The 26,755-nt window shown below is 48.9% G+C and overlaps 1 long non-coding RNA gene across 2 annotated transcripts; it reads left to right on the top strand.

The window, feature by feature from the left end:
• Window positions 1–4,596: 4,596 nt before the first annotated feature.
• On the top strand, window positions 4,597–7,043 carry LOC310890779. 2 transcript variants are annotated; one of them, XR_014577303.1, is made up of 4 exons: window positions 4,597–4,699; window positions 5,164–5,252; window positions 5,369–5,486; window positions 6,995–7,043. It is a non-coding gene; the product is annotated as an uncharacterized lncRNA (long non-coding RNA). The 2 variants fall into 2 exon arrangements; XR_014577304.1 differs by lacking the exon at window positions 6,995–7,043 and adding an exon at window positions 6,386–6,485.
• The last annotated feature ends 19,712 nt before the right edge of the window (window positions 7,044–26,755 follow it).

Raw genomic sequence — 26,755 nt, 5'->3', positions numbered from 1 at the left:
CTGAGTGCTGAGCCTGGCAGGCGGCAGAGGCCCTGCCCCGGCACACAGCCCCTGGGGCACAGCAGGGACCCTGCTCTGCACCACAGCCCCGGGCACCCCTGCCTGCACCCCAGGATTCACAGCCTGCAGCTGGCCTGCAACAAGGGAGCCCTCGGAGGCCTGCACGTTCACCCTGCAGCAGGGAACCTTAGCAATGGAGCTTGTGCTTCTCCACACTAAAGAAATACCAAGTGCAACCAGCCAGATCTTCTGTGGGAAGTTCTGGGTCTGGAAATCTTCCCTGATACTCCTGTGCACTGCACTGCAGAAGGAGGCTTACCCTGTTATGTGCTATGAAGATTTCTCCTCCTCTCAGCTCTCAGTATTCTCATATTCCACTCAGCCGGTAACCTCCCTCTCCCTTCTCTCCCCTACCCGTGCCAGCTGCAGGCAGTGCCCCCAGCCCTGCTGCGCTGGGCAGAGGAGCTGCTCCTGGGCAGAGCTGGCTCTCTGCAGCGCTGCCCGCTTGCCAGGAGCTCCCCTTGGGCCCAGGAGCCCGGCCCAGCTCAGCAGCAGAGGCCCAGCCCAAGGCCTCCCTTGCTCTGCCCCCCACCAGGCTCCCTGCCCATGGCCCTGGGGCTGCAGGGGAACCTGCTGGGAAACAGCCTGAAGGGATCCCTGGGGTTCCCTCCCTCACCTGGCACACACACTTCTTCACACCTGGGTCATTTCCCCTAGCAGAAAACCACTCCTCGAAAGGAGTGAAATGCTTTCAAAGGGGGGAAATGTTAGTAATAGAAGAAGAAATAATACAATATTGTTTAATATGTTACATTTGCGATGTACTGTTCCGAGGCTGCGCTTGGAAGAAAGGTGCAAGGGTACATATGAGATATGTGCAAGGGTAACATGAGAATGCACCAATTCATGATGAGGAGTAAGGAGGATTAAAAGAATGCTCAATTTGCAAGACATCTGGATAACTGGGGCTTCTTGGACCCTGGGAACTGGATCAAACCAACCTTGCGGTTTGGACTGAGACCAAGGGCTCAGAGAGCATGCGTGAGAAGGAAAGGTTAAAAAGTTCAACTCTGATAAGACATCTTACTTCATCCCGACGACCACCCGGACGACCACCAGAGAGTAGTACGCAAGCGCAGAAGGACTGATAAGATAACTAGCATACGAAGCGAGGCTAGGCGGAGTTAGGAAATGAATATGCATAGATGAGTTGTGAAACCTAATGCATATGTAGTATCTTAGGAGATAAAAGAGAGCTAAGAGAACAAATCAAACGAAGTTAGATTTGGGCAGGCTTGCCCCTAACTTCCGGCGCCTAATAAAGCACCTTCATGTAATCACTTTGTGGATTATGTGTTTTCATGAACGCTAACAATAAGACATCTTACTTCATCCCGACGACCACCCGAGAGTAATACGCAAGCGCAGAAGGACTGATAAGATACGAAGCATACGAAGCGGGGCTAGGCGGAGCTAGGAAATGAATATGCATAGATGAGTTGTGAAACCTAATGCATATGTAATATTTTAGGAGATAAAAGAGAACTGAGTGAACAAATCGGACAAAGTTAGATTTGGGCAGGCTTGCCCCTAACTTGCGGCGCCTAATAAAGCACCTTCGTATAATCACTTTGTGGATTATGTGTTTTCATGAACGCTAACATGCCCACCTCCCTGCCCTCTGCCCAGCGCAGTCCAGCAGCTCAGGCTGGGCTGGCCCCAGGGCAGTGTCCGGAGCAGGCTGCTGCAGGGCTCTGGGCACTGCCACCACAGCCCCAGCCCCTCTGAAGGGCACAGCAGCTCCTGGGGGCACAGAGGGCTCAGCCCCACAGATGGGACATCCAAGGCACAAGACAGCCCCCGGGAGGCCCGCAGCCCCTCCGTGCCATCCCTGGGGGTCTTCAGGCAGCTCCTCCTGCCCCAGGGCCAGGGCAGCCGGGCCCAAGCTGCTGCAGCCAGAAAGGGTTTGCTGGTCCCGTTACTTCCTCATCAGCTGCGATCCGGTCTCAGACAAAGAAGAGGCTGTAGCTGCATTTAGTTTGCTTAAATATGCCGAGAGCCTGGGGATAGCTTCTGCCGAGAGGCAAAACCCCTCTCTCAACAGAAGGGACGAGGAACAAAGCCTTCATCCTGTTAGCCTGATCTCACAGTGATACCCAGGCACAAAGCTGCAACAAGTAGCATTCCAGGAGCATCCGGCCCTATTGCTTCTTGTGCAACTGAATGGCCGCCTTCCTGAGCCTGTCGGGCTTCTCGGGCGTTCGACACCGCAAAGAAAAGGGAAGACGAGGTGGTGAGGCACAGGGAGCGAGCAAAGGCAGGGGCGGGCAGGGGCGCCCCGGGCACACAGGCCAGGTCCCCCCCTCAGGCCCCGAGACGCCCCCAGCCCGCCCACGACTCCTAAGATGGCGGCGCCCGCCCTGCCTGGTCAGGCGGTTGCACGGTTGCCATGGCAGCGAGCCCCAGCCAGCCGGCAGGGGGTGGGGCTCCGTTTGCCTGGCGGCTCTGGCAGCCAATCGGAGCCCGGGCTGAGGAGAGGCGAGCCCTGAGGGAGGAGCGGGAGGGAGGAGCGGGAAGCACTGAGGGGAGGCAGAGGCTGTGAGGGGTGGCTCCCAGAGCCCCGGCAGCGTGAGGGCAGCCGCTGCCCGGCCCTGCGTCGTGCCGTGGCGTGTTGTGTACCTTGGGGCGGTTCCCCTGGCCTGGGGACAGGCCGTGGGCAGCCCCAGTCAGGGGGAGACTGGCCCTTTAGCCCCGGCTGGGGTCTCGGAGCTCTTCTCGAGGACTGTTTCCTGGGAGAGCCTCGACGGTTCCTGGGATGGCGGAACCTCAGGCAGCACCGAGCGATTCTCGGAGAGGACCCCGATCCCCGGCCTGAAGAGCCCCTGAGCGAAGACCGCTGCTTTTTAAGTACAAGGGCAGTCTTTCAGAAATTGTTGGCCCCTGCCCGTGAGACACCGTGGAAGCTGCGCAGGGCTGTGGTGCCCGACAGGTAGGTACCTATCAGGTCCAGCAGTGGTACCCTCTTCCCTTACAAATGGTCTAGTGAAGGAGGAGCATAATGCTGTGCGCTGGGGCAACAGAACATTTGCTAAAGCATTTAAAGAAGTCATTTATACGCAGGACTATGGTGGAGACTATTAGGTCGGTCACCGAAAGGTGTGACATATGTTGGAGAAATAATCCGATAAACATGCAAAACTCCACTGCTGAGGGGCAGGCGCCTGGAGAGTATTGGCAGATAGACTTTACCGGACTGCCTAGAAAAGGGGGGCTGAAGTATTTGTTAGTCAAATTTGTTAGGTGTGGCCTGCAGCTCCCACAGGCCTCTCAGGAATGTCCCAGGAATGCGTGCGTGGTGTTTTTCTGGGGTGCTTGTGTATGCCTGCATGTGTCATCGCCTGGGTGAGGTGCTTGCCAAGAGGTTGTGAGCTGGCTGGCCTGGAGCCTGAGGTGTCTTTTCCTTGCTTTCCAGGGACTGAGGCTATCTGGGATGCTGTATGCGACTACATTCCGAAAGAGCTGAAGCGGGATAAGGTGGGCCGGTGTCGTGGGCCCTGCATGAGGCAATCCCTGCCCGAGCAGCATGGCGGTGCACTGAGACTGCCCAGGGTGCCCGGAGCAGCTTCTTGGCCAGCTGGGAGAGAAACCAAGGCCAGATGTGCTCTGCCTCTCAGGTGTTTGGCACACCCTAGGGCTTCCCTCTTCCCTGCGGTCTGAGTGGGGAGGGCGAGCAGAGAGAGGGGGGAATATCCTGGGTCCGTGCCTAGGACAATTGCTGGGAATCAGTGCCAGGTCTAATCCGTGTGCTGGAAACCTCTGGGCGCTTCTCTAGCCAAGGGATGTTGGCAAATGCTGTGAGGGGGGAGACGAAAGAAACTGAGGATGCGGCTCTTTTGCAAAGCTTTCCAAAGTGCCCCACCTTGCCCCATTGTCCCTCAGGAGTGGGCAGGGCACAGAGCAGTGTCCCCCTGCTCTGACAGCCATCCCTTTTCCCGTCTCTCAAGAACTCCCTCATCGGCCTTTCTGTCTTTTCTGTGTGCAGGGCGTTTGGGTTGCGGGACTCGGGACCTTTGGTGTTGTCCGAGAGCAGTTCCATGGCAAAGAAGGGCTGCTCTTGGTTCGAAGACCTTTCTTCCAGCTGGACATCGATGAGTTGTGGCTGGAGGAGATCTACTGTCCCACTGAGCTCCTCCCTGGTGAGAAGGCAGCAGCCCCCCTCTTCCTGCCCCATGTCCGGAACGGTTTGTTCTCCCTGCTCTTTGGAAAGGCCTGGGAGAAGTAGAGGATTGTCTCCAACGGTCAGGGTACAGCTTGAGTTCCCCCAAAAGAAACCGTGCCCCAGGAGCTCTTTCTCTTAGCGACCCTTTCTCTGGGAACTTGTTCTGAATGTTGCAAGCAACTTGGGCTTGCCGTGTCGCTGAGGATGTTGCTTCTCCTTGCAGATGGTGTCAAGATTGAGCCGCTGAAGTACGTGCAGCTATCGCGAGCCACCTCCTTCCCGCTGCACGTGGCGAAGAACTGCGTGCAAGAGACCATCCTCTTGTACTGCTTCCTCGTGAGGAACAAGGAGCACGTCCCCTTTGCCGTCAGGGACATTGGAGTTCTGCCACGCGAAGATGGTTTTCTGTGCGTGAAGTCTTATCTAGACTGCGTCAAACGTCCGGAGAGCGCCGCGGGCCTGGTTGCACTGCTCCACAGCGTAAGTTGGTGAGGTTTTGGGGGCTACTTCCATTTCTTTGGGAATCCTAGCAAAGGGTGAGCAACCTGACTGCTATTGGCCAGCCCGGACATGGCAGGCCAGTCAAATGCCTTTCCCCACGCTTGCCCCCTTAGCTGCTCTCTCCACGAGCAAAGAGAGTTTCTTCTGAGCGTCTGGATGCTTGCCCCTGCAAAAAGCCTGGCAGTGTTACTGTACAGCCTCCATATTCTGCCATTCTTGTGCCCGTGCTGCCGCGATTCCCGTCAGAGAGAATTGCCTGCATGTGGAGGGGAATTTAGGCTACCTTCTGTGGTGCTGCGGGAAGACTGACAACAAACCCCATGCATGGACATGACGGAAAAGGGATGCCATGCCTTGTGCGACACCAGGAGGATTACTGCCAGCAAGCTGCAACGGGTAGGAGGCCAGCCTTCTTCAAGCCCGTGTCATCGTTTGTTTTCCAGGTTTCATCTGACTGTGAGGAGAAGGCCGGAGGCCAAAGTTTCCACCACCTCGCAGGAGGAAGCTGCAGGAGAGCGCAGGATCAGAAGAGGTAAGGGAACAGGTCCCTGCTGTCTGGGGGTGGTCCCTGTCCCGTGCTGGCTGACTTGAACCAGGTTAAAAGGCAGTGCCCACGCAGCTGCTCGGAAGAGCTTCCTCCTTTCCTAGTTTCAGAGTGCCATCCTGGCAACCTGCTGCAGAGGAGGAAGTAGCTTTCCCTCCCCATCCTGACAAGCTGGGAGCCAGGCACAAGGCAGCAAGATGTGGAGAAGAAGCCTTCTACCAGGTGAGACCCCTGGGGGAAAGGAGGAAGGAGCCCCTTGCAGCCACACTGGAGAGATGTCCCCTTTGGACCCACCAGCCGCAGGGTGGCTCCTGACACACGTCCCAGCGGAGGCCGCTCTCTCAACGGATGGCAAGCGTGCAGCACGTTTGCCTGAGACTGGCACACCAGCTTCATTTTCCAGCAGGGCCCCGATCCTTGGGGGAGCTGAACGCAGAGCCTTGTTGCAGAAGCTCTTCTCCCTTCAGGAGCCCCCCCACATTGCAGCAGAGCCCATCTTCTTGTCTGTGGGAGCAAACGTCCCCTGCCTTCATTCTAACATGTCTCACCGTGTCTTAGGATTGCCGTGGCCCCATCTCCCCTGCTGTTTCTTCCAGCCTAAGGAGCTGTGATACCAGATGGAAAAGTTTCTTTCAGGCATTTTTTTCAAACGCTATCCCAAACGTTGTGGCAGGCACAAGAGAGTGCTGAGGTAGGGAGATGGCATGACTGGGCTCCTTACCTGACGGCTTTCTCCAATGGCTCCGCTGGCTCCCCAGCGATAACCTGTTTTCCACCCATAAGCGCACCGTGTTTCAGGGCCACAGAGGAGAAGCTGAAGTAAAGCCCGGGTGGGCCATAATGGTGTCTCTCGGATCCTGTCCTTGCACAAGACACCGCTCCCCTCCTTCTTCCACCAAAAAGGGCCTGGATACGGGCATCCCGAGCCTTCCTGAAGGCAGGTGGTGCCACAGCTTCGCGTTTGGCTCTCTCTGTCTCCGCTGAAGTGAACACGGCCAGTCCAATATGCCCGCTCGCTGCGGAAGTGCCGTCTGCTGCAGAGGCTGACGCAGCTTGCGAGCGCGGACTGGAGACCGAATTTCCCTGGGCTCATGCAGCCTCCTCCCGGCGTCTGTTTGCAGCGTGCTCCCCCCGTGTCCAGGCAGCTCCCCCGGGACGAAGAAGGCAGACAGGCAGGAAACAGCTCCTCAAGCCAAGTCCACCACCACTGCGCTCCCTGCTCCTGAAGCCTCCAGGAGAGCGCTGCAGGTACCTGCTCTGCCTTGCTGCAATGACTGTGCTGTTTGGGCCTGTACAAAAGCCTCTGTGTGGAGCGATCCCGAGCAGGTCCCTTGGGATGCGTTCGTCTTCACATTTGTTACCTCCTTCATCTCTTCCTCAGGAGACGGAAGGTGGCGTCCCGCACACCTTCCCTGCCTCTTACTGCCTCCCGTGTTGCCATGAGCCACTTCGTTTTGACCAGGGGCCATGGAAAAGGAGCAAGGCCTTTCTGAGTCGTTGATGGCAGAGGGCTTTGGTCACCGCGGGCTGTTCAGCTGTGTTTGTCACGAGTTGAGGAGCCTGGCCTAGCTTCAGGGCCCCTCATCCTTGAGGGTCGAAGCACTGCTGACAGACCGGCTGAGGCGAGGGGGCAGGAGTGTGGGTTAGGCCTGAGGGACAGCTGAGACCAATCCTGTCTGCTGTTGTGTTTGTTTTGTTGTTTTTTTTGTTTTTTTTTTTTTTTCCTCCAGGATGTCTGGAACCTGTCTTCACAGTGGGACCAAACAGACAGCTCATGGCCCACGTACCAAAAGCTACAAGAGCAAGCCCAGGCAGCCATGGCTGCATGGGAAGCCTGGTCTGAGGGGGAGGACCAACAGATACCCCAGGTACTGGCAGTGATCAACACCGCTGAGAACAGCGGCGATCCTCTCTGCCCGGGCTCCGAGGGCGGCAGGTCCCAGGGTGGTGGGAGCAGGACGGGCACGAGGCCGCAGGTCAGGGCTTTTGCTGCTCCTCCCTGTGAGGGAGAGGTTGTCAGCAGAAAGTGAGGGATAAAAGCAGCAGCCAGACGTGGGCTGGCAGCGCCGAGTCGCCTGGTTCGCAGGTCCTGCTGCAGGGTCCTTTCAAGAGGTCCTCTGGGAAAGAGCAGCTGTACGTCCAGTCCTGTTTGATGAGAGGGACTTCTCCTTGCAGCGATTCAACAGCCAACATGCTCGGACTCCCCATCCTCCAGCCCAGCCCAGGAGCAAGGTCAGGAAGAGGTGGAGGAAGGCTGAGAACCCTGCCCCAGCAGAGGAGTTGGGAGCAGCAGGCAAGCTGGAGAGACTCCAGCCTGAGTAAGTGTGTGCCGGCTCCGTTCCCGTCGTGGGGCACTGGAGTAGCTCTTGAGTGATGTCAGGACATGTCCAGGAGCCTGGTCCCTGAGTCCTGGGGTTGCCTGTGACACCCTTTGATTCCTCCTAAAGCGGGCATGACCTTGGTTACCGCCAAGGCCTAAAACTCATCACAGGTTGAAAGGGTGGGTGCACGTGGCACCGCATGGGTGCAGGGTCTGGATTGTAATGGGTAAAGCCTTGTTTGTTCATTAAATATTGCTGATGGGAAGGTTTTCAATGGTTAACTGCTTATACCCCCAATGTCCTGTTGAAGGAAAAAAACAAGTATAGGAATTTCCTGTTAAGTTAACAATTGCAGTAGAAACCAGCTCCAAAAAAGGGCAAAATGGCATTCCCCCTCACATGAGAACACACATATCAGCAGCAAAGTCACGACCCCGACGCAGAGGAAGACAACGATCTTCATCCCCACGACCACCAGAGGACTGACGAAGACCCCCTAGCAACAGGCCTCGCAGTCGTAAGAAGACACCAGGATGTGCCACTAAACCCGGAACTACTAGGCTATAAATGGAGACTCTGGCGGGCTTAGGTGCGCGCCGTTGGCGGAGCAGGAGACTCCCCGGCCGCCCAGCGCTGTTTTACTTATCGCTGCTTGCTGAGTTGCTCAAATAAATAGAAATTCGATCTACCTTACCCACGATGTGTCGGGAATGATTTCTACCAAAACTAATGTATAACATGGATGAGGGGAGAGGCAGAAGGGGTGTCTGACAGAGGCTGAGGGATCCCTTTCTCCTGTTGTTGCAGCCGCCTTTCCCCACGAGCACTCCAAGTTTTGGAAAGGTTGGAGCCGCATCGCCATCAACAAAGTGTATTCAGAAATGTTGCGGAGGCAAACCGGCTGCGGCAAGAGCAGCAGCAGCAGCAGCTCCCCCGGTAAGTATCTCCAAAAAGGGATGGTGCTTCCCGCTGCTGCAAGGCCCATCCTTCCCCTGGGGGCAGCACTGGGAGAAAGAGGGCACGTCTCCGACACCCCTCCCGAGACGGACGCAGGCTTTGGAGACTCTGGAGACTTTGGGACTGGAGCTCCCTGACACCTGACGGGGAGCGGCTGGGCACCCAGAACAGGCTTTCCCATGTGGGATGTGAAAGTCCTGTCTGAAAACAGAGGGGTCCCCTGGATGGCTGCCTCTCCCCTTTCCAAAGCCGAGAGGCTGTCCTTCCTTTGGAGAGCGCTGACGCCAGGACACCTTGCCCTGAGGGGGAATACCTGTGCAGAATACCCAGGGTCCTCCGCTCCACCTGACCCAGCCCCAGGCTGGTGAGCTGCACCCCTGGGGACCCTGTCGTGAGCTCGGGCACGAGGCATCTGTCTCACTTCTCGGCAGCCTTGAAGCTTCCTGGGAAGCAGACCCCTACGTGCACGGCCCGAGCTAAGCCTGCAGTATTTCTCTGTGTTCAGCCTGTACACAACCTGCTCATCCTCTTTTTTCTTTTGACTCCCTAGCGCTAGATGCTGGTACCGCAGTGGAGGGGAAGGTGCTGGGAATGGCGACGGCGGCAGCAGCGGAGCTCTGAGCAAAGGGGCTGGGAAGCTCTCCCGCTTTCCACCCCTGAATGGAAAATAAAGAGCACCGGGGCTCTTCCCAAACAGACTGCTTGTGTCACTTCATCCACCCTAGACTTGAGTACGCATAAGCTGGATCTCTGCTTTGAAAGAGGAATGTGGGTTGAAAGGAGAGCTCTTTCCAAGGCTCCCATTGCTATGCCTGCGCTGTCTTAAGTGTGGCTTCCCGTCATGATGCTCATCGCTGCCAGTTGCGCGCATTTCCAGGGCAGAAGTCTGTGTCTCAGCCCACGTCCCCATAGCTCCCTCCTAGCTAGGGGAGCTCCGTGGCAGACCTGGAGGGGAGGCCCATGGGGACGAGGAGCAGGCAGAGGCATGGGGAATCTGAGGGCATGTGAAAGGACTCTCAGGGCCAGGTGTGCGGGTGTGTATGTGCTTGTGAACCCCGAGAGTGCCGTGTGTGTGCCTGCAGCAGTGACCTGCTGTCTCTGCCAGCCCCAGGGCAGGAGGGGACTCGGCTGTCTGTGCCTGTGTGTTACGTGAGGCCTGTGTGTGGGTGCTGTTGCAAGCAGCGCCTTGTCTGTGGTTGTCTGTGTGGCCGGCTGTATCAGTGTCCTCCCTGGGTGTCCCTGGCACAGGTGCTCAGCTTCGTTACTGCTTGAACCTGCAAAGGGGAAACTGGCGGCGGTGTCCCTGAGCCTGGGCGCAGACCGGCCTGGGCGGAGACCAACCCCCTGGGCTGGGGACCCTGGGCACTGGGCTGGGTTCCAGCGGCCGTGCAGGACCATGCTGGGTGGTATCGGTCTGTACTGGATCATGAAGAATGCTATCAGAGCAATCTTGGCTTCACTCCATTGTTTTAGTTATTGCTGAGAAGGGCTTGCACAGTTTTAAGGCCTTTTCCGTTTTTTTTTTATTTTTTTTTTCACATTGCCCTGCCAGTGAGGAGGCTGTGGTTGCAAAAAAGCTGGGAGGCAACACAGCCAGGACATCTGAGGCAAACTGGCCAAAGGGCTATTCCCTAGCATATAGAATCATAGACCGGTTTGGGATGGAAGGAATCTTAAAGATCATCAAGTTCCAACCCCCCTGCCATGGGCAGGAACACCTCCCACCAGACGAGGTTGCTCAATGCCCCATCTGTCCTAGCCTTGGACACTTCCAGGAATGGGGCATCCACAGCTTCTTTGGGCGACCTCTTCCAGTGTCTCCTCACCCTCACAGTAAAAATCTCTTCCTTACCTGAGTCTACCCTCAGCCTGTCTTCATAGGAGAGGTACTCCATACCTCTGATGATCATTTTTGTGGCTCTGCTCTGGACCAAGTGCAGGTCCGGGTCTCTCTTGTGCTGGGAGCCCTGCTATTCCATCCCCCGGACTCTGGAGGGCAGAGCAGAGGGGGAGAATCACCTCTCTCGCCCTGCTGGCCACTCTGCTTTTGATGCAGCCCAGGATACAGTTGGATTTCTGGGTTGCAAGTGCATATTGCTGGCTCCTGTTGAGCTTCTCATCGACCAGTACCCCCACGTCCTTCTCCACAGGGCTGCTTTCAAGGTATTTCTCACCTAGTCTGTACTGGTGTTTCAGAGAGCCCCTCTGCTCATGCATTAGATTGGGAGGCTGGGCATCTGGTTTGGATTGTTGGAAGCCCTAACTTCAAGAAGAATTCAAATGGAGCGTTGGACATGTAGAACAGTAAAGAGGCATTTTCTCCTGCTTCTGTGGTAGGCAATGGGCATAGCTGAAACACATCTGAAACAAAACTATTACCAGCTCGTACCGTTCCAGACAGACCCTTGATGATATATGGGTCAACCCCTGTGCTGCCAATTGTACAGACCTCCGAGTATTATTTTTTCAAAGGCAGTTAAACTTAATAAGCAATGACTTTTACTGGAACACTGAAGAAAGTCTATTCATCGAAGGCTGCATCTATATTAGGTGTGGAGATGGAGCAAGAATGTAGTTTTGCAACAAATGAATATTACAGCAAGGAGTATTTGTTATTGGTGCTCTGTGAGTGAATGAATGAAGTGGCCCTGTGGCTGCCACACCTTCTGTGATGATGGTAGCAAGGGAGACCCATGTTCCTGCTGGAGCTCTTTCTAGACTGTGAATTTATCCAAACTGTGTTGTGTTCCCTTGGAGGTATAGCAACAAGCAATGTAGTCCAATTGGAGAAGATCAGTAGATCAAAGCAGCTAAGGCTAAAGGCCTTACATATTCATCATGTGGTTCCAGCATCTAGGAGCTTTGGACTAGATTCGTTTGGAGCCATTGGACAAAAACGCCTGCAAACTTTGATTCAAATCTATCCGAAGAACAGGTGATTAGTTTGGGTTTTTATATCCCCTTTCGGGGTTGCAATACATTGATCTTGCACCTGAAACAGATCTTTAATTTCTGTTTCTTTAGAGAGAACATTCATTCATGTAGCACTAATCCTCTGTGAAACTGCAACTGGATGGAATAAATGTGATTACTGGAGTTTTATTGTAAAACTACATTCTTGCTCCATCCCAGCATCTAACAGAGATGCAGCCTTTGAGGAATAGATTTTCCTTAGTGTTCTAAGAAGAGCTGCATCCGAAGGAACTGGGGTTCTCCTAGGACCACTACAGAAATACTTCTGCTCTCCATAGCTTGTCCAGCACGGGTAGTGTTGGTCAGAGCACAGTTGCCTCTGACACTTGGTGCATGACACTTAACATAGACTCACAGTTGACACTGAGGTCAATCTGAAAATGAGAATCGTGTTGGAGATGAGAAGAAGGTGACAGAGATGTACTTAGGGTAAATGAGTAATTTCTGTGCCCGTTTCCTCCAAGCTGAATAAGAACAAAGTGAATTAATTTGACAGTTGTCAGTAACTTAGATCACGATAGATTTTATTTCCTAATTGTTCTGACAGTACATTCTCGTGTCCGCTGTGGGTCTGTTCCGCTTCCTAGAGCAGGCAAGCTGGATTCTGCATTTGTCAGCAGAATTTTACATAAACTTTTCCTGAGTGCAGTCTACATGGATAGAATATAAACCGTGTTTAACTTCCTCCATCCAGCCAAATGAATAAGTATTTTATGTTAAAGGACTAAGCATCTTTTTTTTTTTTTTTTTTTTTTTTCTGGGTGGGGTGGGGGCTGTGGGAAGGGGGGGTCTTTTTTCTAGACCTTACAAAATAGATCATGGCAACGTTCTATTGTAAAATATGAAAACAGTTATCTTAAGAAACAAAGATGTATAGCAGCTAAGTGTAGTAACCAGTGAAAAGCGTTTTGCCAGTCGAACTTGAACCAAAAGAGATGGGAGAATTCTGCAGAAAGCAAATAAAGACAGGGAATCAGGGTGCCTCAGTCAATCAGATGTGATGGAAAGCCAGCAAAAGCGTGAGCGCTTTTTTCATCTGCTGTAATAAAAATGATAAGGAAATCTGTTTAATATAAAACAAATTCAATTCAGATGATCAAGCTGGGGACTGGTCTGCGTGAGAATGATACAGAATCTGTGTTAGCTGTTTTAAAGAAAAAGTTAAATAAGTCTGGGTTGCTGTGATATCATTGACGCTGTCTGAAGAAAGTTATTGACCAGGAGGTTTCTTAAGTTTTTCACGGGTGTCTTAGGAGGAAAAGAAATGAAAAACGGAGGGGAGTGAGAGCAGGAAGGCTTATACAGTGTCGAAAAACTGAACATCCCGGGATAAATGCTTAGTTCTACGGAGAATGTATACTAATGCTTAGTTCTACCAGAGCAACTGGCCAAAAGGAAAAGGCTTTTTTTTTTTTTTTTTTTTTTTCTCAGTGCTCAAGATTGGAATTGGGGAAAAAATGATGGGAATCCATCCGTTTTTCTACTTACCCAATTTGCTTAGGCCCTTCTTAGGAAGGGACGTGCCGGAAAAATTGGATGCAAAAGTTTCTTTGGAACAAGGGAAAATGGAAATCAAAGTAACATCTTAAGCTCTGAAGTCTATCTATCCGCGGCGAGTCCAGAGAAAGCTCCAGATAGGACTCCCTGCAACTGTTGGTGCGCAAGTTAGGTGGAGCTATCCCCCTTGTGCCCGGCGTGGGTGCGCAGCGCCGAATAAACAGACCTGCTTTATAACCATTGTGAGGTTCTAGATAGAGTCTGACTTCCGCAAGTCAGTAGCTGACCAATGCTGTAGAGCTCAGAACAGATGTCATCAACAGACTTCAAGTGACTGATCAGGGAATTTGATTAGCTAATATGACTGATTAGCTCTAACTACCAGGACTAAAAGTTTGGTATTTCTGGAGAAGATCGTGTAGACGAAGGAGTGCTCAAATGATGATGTACTAGTTTTGAAGTCTACAAGTATATTCTACCAAACTTTTTAAGAATAAATTCCATGCTAGGCCAATTGTAATGAAATTTTTCTATTATTTCTACAAAGCTGTCTCAGTTTGAAACCTTGAGACAGTTCAGTGTTGGGTAGTCGTCTGTCTCAAAATGCTGAGAAGATGGGGCTGCATTCATTTGCAAACTGGCTGTCCTAAAGGCCTTAAACTTTGCATTATGTTGAGGCAGTGGTGATCTCAGCCTTCTTGTATTTCTCTGAGTAATGTAGCTCCCAAAAGAGATCCCAAGGTCCAGAAAAGACATGGAAATAATTGGTGGCTTGTAAGGAAAAATCACATTCCATCACACAGCACCACCAGAGCTGTCTGTAGAGTTTAGAAGTCAGCTGAAGTTATTTATGTTTCATCTGAAGGGAGTAAGAAAAGAGCAGTTAATATAAAAGAATGCATGTCTGACAATCATACAAGCGGATGGGAGCCTGTTTTATCTGGGTGTCCTGGTTCCAGTTAGGACAGAGTTAATTTTTCCTCATTCTAGCTGGTAGGGTGCTATGTTTTGGATTAGGATGAGAAGAGCGCTGATAACATGCTGATGTTTTAATTGTTGCAGAGCAGTGTTTACACCAGGCCAAGGACTTTTCGGCTTCTCGCTCTGTCCTGCCAGCGAGCAGGCTGGGGGTGCAGCAGGAGCTGGGAGGGGACAGAGCCAGGACAGCTGACCCAAACTGGCCAAAGGGGTATTCCATACCATCTGACGTCATGCTGAACAATATATAGGGGTGGCTGGCCGGGGTGGGGGGCCGGCTGCTCGGGGAAAGGCTGGGCATCGGTCAGCGGGTGGTGAGCAATTGCATTGTGCATCACTTGTTTTCTTACACATTATTATTATTAATACTATTATCATTATCACTATTATTATTATTATTGTTATTATTATATTCCTGTCTTAATAAACTGTCTTTATCTCAACTCACCGGCTTCACTTTCCCGTTTCTCTCCCCCATCCCAGAGAGGGAGGGGGGAGGGTGAGCGAACGGCTGTGTGGTGTTTAGCTGCCAGCCGGGTTAAACCACAACACTGGGTCTGTGCATTTTGTATCTGTATGCTGTTGAGGAGATTGTCAGAATTCTGATTAGAGAATAAGGAACCTACAGAAAGTGCAGTACGCAAATGCTGGAGAGCACGGGTCAAAGTTTTACGCTTCCTGGGACTGCCTAGCATATTAAGAGGTCTAGGGAAGAAATGGCTGTGGTTCGACATTAATAGCACATTGACAAGTGTGATTTAAACCTATCCACATCTAAATCAGTCAGCCCTACTGAAATCTTCAAATACTTAAGAGGTAACCCGTAGCCAATGGTGTCAAAAAGTGCTGTGAGATTTGAGAAAGTAACCTGCATTTCTCTCCCATAACAGTTTTGTCCTTGTGTGAGAAGCGAGTGAGGGATTTTGCTGCCCTTGTGTCTTTTGTTTAACCTCTATCAGCACCACAGGTAGTAAACTGCCACTGTCTTAACTAAATGTTACGCCTTTGAGAAACAAATCAGATGGCAAATAATCTGTTAAGAGCTGACTGCCTTCTTCCCCCCAGACAGCTGAGATGCACCTCTTTTTCCCTCTCCCAAGCACTTGCTGCTTTGCACTTCCTTTTCTTTCATTGGAGAGTCAGATAAATCGGTTGCTTTGCACTAGTATATGTTCCTTGGAAAGCCGCTTAAACTCTCTTCAAACACTGCACTACCTATAAATTGATTGCTTCCTCTAAGTGGCGCTTCTGCTCTAGCCGGATCCTCTAAATCCCATTTTACTGCTTCTGCTTACTAAGCAGGTGAGAGAAACTTTCATAACCGGTGAGCAGAGAAGAAGGAGCTGTAGTTCTGTATAAAGGAAATGTTTGGAAGTTTTGAAGATGTTTCCCCTGCTCAGCTGCCATCCCTATGTTAATCAATTGCCTGATCTTTTGCATTACAGCAGAAGTCTTGATTCAGTTATTAAGGAAAGTTATTTCTGAAAATACTCAGCCCCCTCTGTGCATGCCAAACCTTTAATGGCACTGTGCAATACGCACATTGCAGTGATAAATCAGGTTGTGGAATGAATGGCAACATAAATATTTGGCTCCAGATCCAAAATGTCATTTATTTGGCCATTTTATTTAGGGTAGCACCCCCCGCCCCTCCCATTCCTTCCACCTCCCTTCCCTCCCCTCCCCTCCCCTACACTCCCCTCCCCTCCCCTCCCCCCCCCTTACACTCCCCTGCCCTACACTCCCCTCCCCTACACTCCCCAATACTCCCCTACGCTCCCCTCCCCTATACTCCTCTCCCCTACACTCCCCTCCCCTACAATACCCTCCCCTACACTCCCCTATATTCCCCTATACTACCCCTCCCTACACTCCTCTCCCCTACGCTCCCCTATACTCCCCTACACGGCCCTCCCCTCCCCTGCCCTCCCCTGCCCTGCCCTGCCCTGCCCTCCCCTCCCCTCCCCTCCCCTTCCCTCCCCTTCCCTCCCCTCTTGTCCTCTCTTCTCCTCCTCTCCTCTCTTCTTCTCCTCTCTTCCCCTTTCTTTCACAAACTTGAATGCCGAAGAGGGAGAACCGTCACTTCAAATCGCTTCAGTCATTCTCGTAGCTTATATCACTGCCTGATTCATGGGAATCCATCAGCGGTAATCATAAGCGTTGCAGCTGCTGGGTCACTAGTCAAGCAAGAGTCTCAAACTGGGAATCGCTGACTTCTTTCTGTGGCTCAGACAGGTGACTTTCAATTCCACCCTGCCTTGGACACGTCCTCTTGCTGTGTCCCCACCTACAGTGCAGTTTTGCTTAGAAGCAGAAGCACGGTTTTGAAGTAGTTCCACTACTTCCATTTTCAATGATTTAGCTTGGCTAGCCAAGTGGCTTCTGTAAATAGAACACAGTCAAGAGATTTTGGTTAGAAACAACTAACTGAGCAGTTCCTTTCCACATGGGCAATGAATGTTTACCCTTTCCTAATGGAGACTACAGTGTAAGAGATAATGACAGATCATTCAGAGAGCTTTGAAATAGCCCTTGGGGATGCTTAGTCCAGAGGACCAGAGTAAATCCGTCTAAAATACACCATGGAATCACTCTGAGTTACTTCCTAACAGAAGCATGTCCTTACTATGTCTGCTATGGCTTCAGCTGGTTTCAGTGTTCTTCTTCACCTAATACTTCAATTAAGAGTTCTAAAGGAAGACGGAAAGATGGAGAAATATCTAAATCACGGATGAAAAGTGCTTTGAGAACGTTGGTCATTAGCCCCATAAAGCATCAAAGTGCTGTCCTCTGAAGCAAATGCTTTATTCTCTTGATATCGAAGGAGGTAAATAAATCCAATGTTGTAACATTAAGGATTGGTTAGAAAAGTAAACCTTGAAAACAAGTAAAGGAGAAGACCAAGTAAGCAATTGCAGTGCCTGTGGGGTAACTGCAGGGTTAGGCAAAGAACTATTGTGCAATGCAATCTTGTTATAAAAGAAGTATTATGTGAATTTTTACTGTTTTATTTCTTGAGTGTTCTATTTGAAAGGGAGTGAATCTATCAGGATTAGCTGTTTAGTTTAGAAATGTAATGAAAATTGGCTTCTCTTTCCTTTTGAGTTCACCCCTTTTTATAGGATTTTATAATCGAGTAAGTAGGTATTTTTTTAAAACAGGGTAAAAGCGGGTAATTATGTGCACAATTATTTTTAAAATACAGTAACAATAGCAAGGATGAGATGAAGGGTATTTATACACTATTATACTGTCACGGTATGTGCCGTACATTAGTAACAGTCAGAGGATTCATGTTAGTGAACAAAAGATGTCTTTAAATAAGTAAATAAATAATTAAATAAATATGCATATAGGTAGATAGATTGACAGATAGATAGACAGACAGACAGGCACCTAAGAAACTGCTGTGAAGCTTCTTGCTCTCTTTTCTAAAAGTTAAAGTGAATACAGCATCAGGGTGTGTTAGAAACATTACAAGCATTACCTTCAATCCACCACAGGTACACACGAGAGGTCAGTCTGCAGGTTGTGAAGGCAAAGAAACTGCTCTGGTTTGATGTGAAGAACCAAGACGTAAGTTGCTGTCAGAGAAAAGATGCTGTCAAAGTGCGTCACGTCTACGCTAGAGCATCTCTGCCAGCATCTGTAGTGCATCTATATGCACCTATAGTGGAGCATCTCTACTTATCCAGTCTGGGTGATCTTAGGAGCATTCTGAAGCCCCAGAGGAGGGTCTGTTTGTCTTTTTTGCTTTTATAGCCAGTGAAAATTCTTATAATTTTACACAGAGTGGATGAAAAACACTGAGTGTACTTCCAATCTTCACAGCTTCTAAGCAAGTGGAGATGAGGTTGCGGAATAAGCAAATAAAGTGTTGATCTGGAAGCAGCCTAAAGATTGTCTTTAACCAGGGCCTTGCATTCTTCATTTTTATACCATTACTTGCCTTCAAGTGCATGATCATGATTTTATTAACTTTCTACCACTACAGAAATGCACCTGAGTCTTTCACAAAACTTACGGGTGGTAATTGGAAATATTCATCAGCATTCTCTATTTCCTTCTTCATCTCAATTCTCTTCTGGCCTGTGAAGCTTTTCAGATCAGAGATGAAGATCAGCTATAATACAGAGTTTTGGAGACTGCAAAGGAAAAGAAGAATCATACTGAAAACTCTTTTCAGCCTCACGTGCAATCATCAAAGAAAAGAATACCAAAAGGATACTGCTTTATCACGGTAAGCATAAATTTGAGCATAGGTCTCCTATAAGTGAAGCGAGGTTAAACAGGTTCCAAAGAAGGTGAAGGAGCACACCCAAAATCATTTCCATAAAACCGTGGTTTCAAACAAATGGTTTAAAGATTTAGATTTTCTTACAGGTGAAGAATGAAAATATAAAATAAAACAAAATAAAAAATTACCAGGACATACAGTTTTCTTCTAGCTTGCTTTGCTTCATTCAGAATCTGAGTCTTGGGTCACAATCAGGGAGCAGCATTGTACAGAAATGCCAAAGCCTCCCCAAGCTTGTTATATCTTCATCAACAGGGCTTTGATACTGCTGCCTCCTCAGCAACATCGGCAATTTAGTAGGAAAGTTGGTGTCCACCAGGTCAAATTAGGAAGAGGAAATCCCTCTTGCCACAACTTCACACTCACAGCAGAGTTGGCAGGACAGAGCGATGGACAGAGAAGTATCTATGAGAGTGTTAGAAAACAGACTTTAGAACAGATTTCCATCAACCCAGGAAAAATTACTTGCTCATCCCTTCAAACTAAACTCTAAGTAGAAGGAGGTGATCCCAAGCTGCATTCCTGACATCTATGCTGCAAAGTCATCCAATGTGACATGTTACTATACCAGCCTGTTAGGAAGACAAACAAGAGTTTTGAGTTTATGATGTTTGCTTAGAATTAAGCTCAAAGCGTTAGTCCTTTGATATGTTTTTGTCTGCAAGTGTTTTCACTGTTTCCCAGACAATGTCTCCAGCAAGCTAGCTGCTTGTTTCATTTGGCCAGATATTTGGCCATATCTGGCCAGATATTTGCCTTCTTAGTCAATAACCAAATCTGTCAAGTTAAGAACATGTAATTAATGAGAAGGAAATCCTTTTATTTTGATCTGAGTTCACTTTTTTGTTTTTTGTTTTTTTTTGGTTTTTTCTTTCTAGACCAAGAATGAATCACGGAGAACCAGCAAAACTGAGGTGAAAAATGAAATGAAAAATGTTAAGGTCAGGCAGCTTGCTCACTGCAAGTGCTAATCTGGAAGCAGATGGAGTGCATCTTCATACACCACATCCTGAGACGCTCAACAGGTCAGCCCATTTGATGAAGTACATTGCTGTCCTGAATTTTAATGTGACAGGGGTACTTTTAAGTCTCTTGTTTATGCTTTAGTACTTGAGGCGTATGGCAGGAGCACAGCACACTCTTATTTGTCCACCCTTATTTGTTGATGGTGTGTAGGAAAAAGAGAACGTGCAGAGGCCCTCACCCATACATTGCATCTGTCACTCTGTGCAGCTACATCACTGAGCAAAAGTACCAAACGTAATGCTTGTGAAAGGACTTTACACAAACTACAGAATACTAAAACGAAGCATTCACAATAAAAACACATTTTTTGCCTCAGCCAAGCATCAAACCACTTACAGAAGGGCATGGGCCCTCTCTGTGCACCTCAAGGTGGGATCCACAAATCCTCACGTGGTTTCATCACATCCAGCACGCTTCTCTGTCCCTCCTAGCTAAACTTGCACAGAGGCAGCTGCTCCCAAATTGCCATGGTGACATCACTCAGTTCTGTTTCTGAAGTCATCACCGTAGGCGCCTTGCAATGACAACAGAACACTCTCTGTTGCTAATGCGTATGTCTCAGAAACAATTAGAGAAGTGCCACTATCCCCAAGTTGACTTGAATTAGAGTAGTTCAAAAATGATTCTCTGCTACCATACATCCGTGGAAGGTGTGGGATAAATCTTGTCCTTCAGCAAGGATTACAGACAAAAGGAGCTTGATTGTGATACGTTCCCCTTACTTCCAGAGCTGTTGACTTTTTATTTCCGTGTAAGAAAAAAGAAGGTGAACTCAACAATTCTCTTCCTCCGAGTTGGGAATATGAAATAAGCCCAATTATCCAGGAAGCCTTAAAAAGGAAACTATATTTTTCCTTGTTAAACACCTTGTTTCTTCTGAAAAATTTTCCAGTACTTTGCAGCTGCGGTGGTTTTAATCGGGTGGGCAGCCGAGTTCCACCACGGCCACTCTCTCACTCCCCTTCCTCAAAGAGAAAGGGGGAGCAAATGCGATGCAAAGGGCTCAAGGGTTGAGATAAGGACGGGGAGATAGCCCCCTGCCCCTGCTCCACGTGGGGTCCCTCCCACGGGATGCCGTCCTTCCCGAACTGAGCCTGCGGGGGCTGCCCGCAGGCAGCAGCTCTTCAAGAACAGCTCCCACATGGCTCCGTACCACGGGGTCCAGCCATCCCCCAGGAGCAAACTGCTCCAGCACGGGTCCCCCACGGGTGGGCGGCAGCTCCCCCCAGCCCCCCTGCTCCTGCATGGGCTCCTGTCCACGGGCTGCAGCTCCGGCCCGGGGCCTGCTCCTGCGGGGGCTCTCCATGGGCCGCAGCCTCCTCCAGGCCACATCCACCTGCTCCACCGGGGGCTCCTCCACGGGGGGGCTGCAGCGTGGAGATCTGCTCCGTGTGGGACCCATGGGCTGCAGGGGGACAGCCTGCTCCACCAGGGGCCTCTTCTCATGCTGCAGGGGACTTCTGCTCTGGCACCCGGAGCACCTGTCCCCCTCCTTCTTCGCTGATGTAAGTGCCTGCAAGGCTGTTTCTCACTCCTCTCTCTCTCCCTGTGAAGCAGCCTTTTTTGTTATTTTTTTCCCACTTCCTTAAATATGCTCTCACAGAGGTGCAAACAACATAGGTTATTGGCTCGGCTCTGGTCAGCAGCAGGGCCTTTATCTGACATGGGGCAGCTTCTAGATTCTTCTTACAGAAGCCACCCCTATGGCCCCCTGCTACCAAAACCTTGCCACATAAACCCACCAGAGCAACCCTTTTGGTGAAGAAATTTTTCCTAATAACCAACCTAAACCTCCCCTGGCGCAACTTAAGGGTTTTTGCTCTTGTCTTGTCACGTGGGGCTTGGGAGAAGAGAACCATTCCCACCTCCCTGTGTTAGTAATAGAAGAAGAAATAATACAATATTGTTTAATATGTTACATTTGCGATGTACTGTTCCGAGGCTGCGCTTGGAAGATACAAAATATATGTGTAAGGGTAACATGAGAGAATGCACCGATTCATGATGAGTTGTAAGGCGGATTAGAAGAATGCTCAATTTGCAAGACATCTGGATAACTGGGGCTTCTTGGACTCTGGGAACTGGATCAAACCAACCTTGCGGTTTGGACTGAGACCAAGCGCTCAGAGAGCATGCGTGAGAAGGAAAGGTTAAAAAGTTCAACTCTGATGAAGACATCTTACTTCATCCCGACGACCACCCGGACGACCACCAGAGAGTAGTACGCAAGCGCAGAAGGACTGATAAGATAACTAGCATACGAAGCGAGGCTAGGCGGAGCTAGGAAATGAATATGCATAGATGAGTTGTGAAACCTAATGCATATGTAGTATCTTAGGAGATAAAAGAGAACTAAGAGAACAAATCAGACGAAGTTAGATTTGGGCAGGCATGCCCCTAACTTTCGGCGCCTAATAAAGCACCTTCATATAATCACTCTGTGGATCATGTGTTTTCATGAACGCTAACATTTTGGCGACCCAGATGGGACCTCGTGTTCACTGCTGAGGCGGCTCGCGAACTGATCACGCTCCAGCCGGCACCGAGGAGTTTCTCGGGGAGCCATCGGCCGCGACCGACCCCCGCTGCTCACAACGTACCTCTGAAAGGGTAAGAAAAAGGTGCTTTCTGGTAATCGGTACCGATCTGGTCTGGGAGCCTGCCGGTCAGACGCGGCGAAAGCCACGGACGGTTGGGCTAGGGAATTCCCGTGGTAAGCCTAGGCGCCGTCCATCAGACAGTCGCGAAAGCGCTGCAGGTTCGGCATCAGTGGTCTGGTTTTGCTGCAGGCTCAGCATCTGGTTCGGTTCGGTAAAAGCTATAGCTGATAATGGAAAAACTTAAAAGTATTCTGGGCGGTAATGCTTCAGTACCGCGATCCTCCCCTTTGGGCTGTTTACTAGCACACTGGAAGGAGGGGTGTTTCGGGCAGGAGTTACGAAAGGGTAAACTGGTTGATTACTGTAATGTTTGGTGGCCACAGTATGAACTAGAAGATCAAGAAAGTTGGCCAGAAAACGGAACCTTACAGTACAATGCTATCTTACAATTAATGTTATTTTGTGAGCGAGAGTGCAAGGGGCCTCTCTGTGTGATTGCGTGATTGTGTTGTGAGTGAGACGCAGCATCGCTGCGAAGCGAGTGCGGAGTTCCGATCCGCGGTTCCGTATTCTCCGCGAGGGGAGCGGCCGGAGACGAACGAAGGGCATGACAGACCGAAAAGAAGTGCTGTTTTATCCAAATGTTGATTGGTGGTGCCCAATATACGGGCCCGACGGTGCATCTTGTAATCCTATTTCGTTCTTAAATGTTTTGAGTGTGACAAGGAGGAAGGTGGGAGCATTATCTAAGTAACAGTTTAAAAGTTTCGGTATATTCGCGGTGGTGTTTGGTCGGTTTCCCAAGTATCGGGGGAGGGGGGCTGACTGATTATCAAAGCGGTAGAACGGAGAGTCACTTCTTTGGTGGTTCGGGCTTGAGCCCTGGGAATTTGGTAAGAAGGGGGAGAGCGAATTTATTTAGGCCTCAATACCTTTTAAACCCCCGTCTTGATGGATACACAGGAGTGATTCCTTGTTTTGTGTAGGCTTACTAACAAAGTGCATGAGAAAAATTAGCATTCGGCTTGAAATTCGGCCTTGCTGAAATGTAAATTTTGTGGAAAAGGTGGTATTGTTTGTCTAGAAGACGGAAGGCTGAGTGCTTCAGGTGTTTTTCCGAAGTCCTGTGGATTTATGATTGGAACGGGGCTCATTAATAATCTGAAATAGTGAAGTTTGTATGTGGAGTCTAATCCTAGAGAATTGGGACATTTGAGAAGATTAGGAAAACACAGTAAAAACCTGCAATAAAAAGGTTTGCGTGGAAATTGTAACAAGGGACAGTAATTAATATAAATAAATAAAAGGGAATGGGAAATCAAGGAAATGGGTAATATCCAAAACAAAGACGTTTTAAAGAAAGCCTCCTTGGGTGTATATTGGCACATTGCAAGGATATTGTCGGAACGGGGAGTGGGGGGGGCGCGGAAAGCAAGAGGATTTCCACTAAGTATTGCAATCAATGGTGGCCACTGTATAAACTAAATGGCCACTTTATGGGTCAATCGACTATAACAGTGTCTTGCAATTAATGTTGTTTGTGAGGAGAGAAGGAAAATAGGATGAAATGTTGTATACTGGTATGTTGTTTCAGCATCTTGGAGGGAAAAGGTATGGAATTAAGTTGGCCCCTGACTGAGCCTTTGGTGTTGGCATTAGAAAAGTACAGGCTGGAGGAAGATAAAGGAAGTGTTAAAAGGGTTGTTGAAGGTGTTAAAGATTGTGTGGCATGTAGTATTTAACAGAGCTCTTTGAAGTTGAATGAGCAGGGGAAGAGGATGTAGGAATGTTAATAGTTCCGCCTCAACCCGAGGCTGAGATCTCGAAATCACGGTGTGAGCCCTCTGGGGCAGAGGGACCATGATGGGTCCGGGAGAGATTTGTCATGGAAACAGAAAAGCAGCTAACTCTTAAAACAACCTGAGTTCATGTGTGAGCTCAGATTGCCAACGGGACCGCTCAGGGAACTTTCAACCATTGCATTCCCCTGACCGACCCCCCCCCTCCCCACTGAGACCCTTACCACCCCGGAAATTATGTAAATACCAAAATCTGTTTAAATTAGGAATTGAGAATCTGTTCCAACAAGGTCCAAAAGAAAACCCTATGGAATTTTTGAATTTTTGGACCAACTTTGAAATGCAATGGAAAAAAAAAAAAAGACAGAAAATTTGGACCTGGCTTCAGAAAACAAACAGAGGCAATTGGCTAGCCTCTTTCTAGGGCAATCGGCCCCTGATATCAGAAAGAATTTGTCTTAGGCTGCAGGATAAACTTACAACAGTCAGAAATGACGGGGACCTGGGGCATCTACCCTAGCAGGTCCACTAGTTGAAATAAAGCTAGGAAACGAAGAGAGAGGCTTGAATTTTTTGTTGTTGTTGGTTACAGGAGCTTCTTTCTCTGTGTTAATTAGTCTGTAAATGTAATAGGAACAACATATTCAGTGTTAAATAGTTTAAAAGGACGATTAGGAACTAAGACAACTACAATAATTGGAGCCACAGGGAAGGAGGAGGAACGGCCATTCTTACAACCCCTTGATTTGCGTTTTGGGGGTAAGGAACTAAACTATGATTTTTTGTATGTACCAGAATGCCCGATTCCACTCTTGGGACGAGATCTATTAGCTAAATTAGATGCAACAATAACCTTTGAGGATGGAGAATTAATAATGAAGGTACCTGAGTCCAAAGTAGGACAAATCCTAATGATCAAAGATAAACCCTTTGTTAATATTCCAAGAGAAGTAGAAAATGCAGTTATACCAACAGTATGGGAAACAGATGTACCAGGGAAGTCGAAACTGGCACAACTGGTAAAGGTGGAATTATAGGAAAGAGCCAAACCTGTTCGAATCAAACAATATCCACTTAAGATAGAAGCTAGGCAGGGGACAGTGAAAATTATTGACAAATTTCTCAAATATCAGATTTTGGAAGAATGTAAATCGGAATACAATACTCCAATTTTTCCAGTAAAGAAGCGGAATGGCGAATATAGATTGGTACGAGATCTTAGAGCAATAAATGAAATAACAACGGACATTTACCCGGTAGTGGCTAATCCTTACACATTGTTAACATCTGTGAGAGAGATATATAAATGGTTTACTGTGATAGATTTAAAGGATGCCTTCTTTTGCATACCTCTTGATAAAGATAGTAGAAAATTATTTGCCTTCAAATGGGAAAACATATTGAAGTTTTTGTACCACATATGGTAACAACTGTTTTAGAACAAAAGGGGGGCCACTGGTTATCACCCAGCCGAATGATGAAATATCAGGCAATACTAACTGAACAAGATGACGTAACCTTGAAAACGACTAACCTGTTAAATTCAGCAGTATTTCTAGGAACTGTTCCAGAAGAAGGACCGTTGGAACACAATTGTGTGGAAATAATTGAACATACCCATGCGAGCCGCGAGGATTTGAAGGATGTACCCCTTGAAAGGTATGACTGGGAACTTCTTACTGATGGTAGTAGTTTTGTGGAGAACGGAACACGATATGCAGGGTATGCAGTAACAACCCTGAAGACAGTGATCGAAGCAAAACCTTTACCACCTGGAACATCAGCACAGCGAGCGGAACTGATAGCCCTGACTCGAGCACTGGAACTGAGTAAAGGGAAGATGGTAAATATTTGGACAGATTCAAAGTATGCTTTTGGAGTAGTCCATGTTCATGGAGCATTATGGAAAGAAAGAGGGCTGTTGTCCTCACAAGGAGCCAATATAAGATATCAAGAGGAGGTGTTAAATTTGATAAATGCGGTACAAAAACCAAACCAAGTGGCTATTATGCACTGTAAAGCTCATCAAGGAGGAACCTCAAAAATATCAGAAGGGAATCGGCTGGCAGATCGAGCAGCTCGACAAATTGCTCGGGAGGTGTGGAATGTAATGGCTTTGGTACCACTCAAGGTAGGCCCCACTTGTCTTAATCTTCCCAAGGAACCAAGATATTCACCAGAGGATGAGAAATTAGCAAATCTCCTAAAGGCCCGAAAGAGCTCTGATGGATGGTATGTAACTGCTATGGGCCAGGTAGTAATACCCCCCTTGGTGATGCGAGAAATACTTCAGATGAGACATAATGAATGTCACTGGGGTGCAGAGGCAATGGTAACATTTTTAAAACGTAGCATCATCTCTACACACATGTTAACAATGGCAAAATCAGTAATGTCAAAGTGTGAGATTTGTCTGAAAAATAATCCAGTAGCAAGAAAACATGCTGAAATGGGAAGAGTTAGAGTAGGAATAGAACCAGGAGATTACTGGCAAGTTGATTTTGTAGAGTTACCTAGGACCGGGGGATATAGGTATTTGTTAGTAGGGGTTGACACCTTTTCCGGATGGCCGGAAGCCCTTCCCTGTCGCACCAATCAAGCTAAAGAGACAGTAAAATGGTTACTGCGGGAAATCATTCCGAGGTTTGGGGTACCATTAGGAATATCCTCGGATAGGGGTCCGCACTTTGTTTCATCTGTGGTTAAAGACGTAAGTCGACTATTAGGAATTTCTTGGAATTTACATACTGCATGGAGACCCCAATCTAGGGGACAGGTAGAAAGGATGAACCAAACTCTAAAGGGACAGATCAGTAAAATCTGCCAGGAAGCCAAAATACAATGGCCACAAGCTTTCCCTATAGCTTTACTGAGAATAAGGATAAAGCCAAGGAGTGGAATGTCAGTAAGCCCATACGAGATAATGTATGGAAAGCCTTATGAATCCCCAGAACCAAATCCTAACATGCATATAACAGGGAACCAGGATGTTTATAATTATGTATTGTCTCTTGGTAAAACTTTAGCTCAACTTCAAAGTGTT

Source organism: Anser anser, assembly GCF_964211835.1.
Source record: "Anser anser genome assembly, contig: HAP1_SCAFFOLD_138, whole genome shotgun sequence".
Lineage (NCBI taxonomy): Eukaryota > Metazoa > Chordata > Aves > Anseriformes > Anatidae > Anser > Anser anser.
This window is presented reverse-complemented; position numbering and strand designations above follow the sequence as displayed.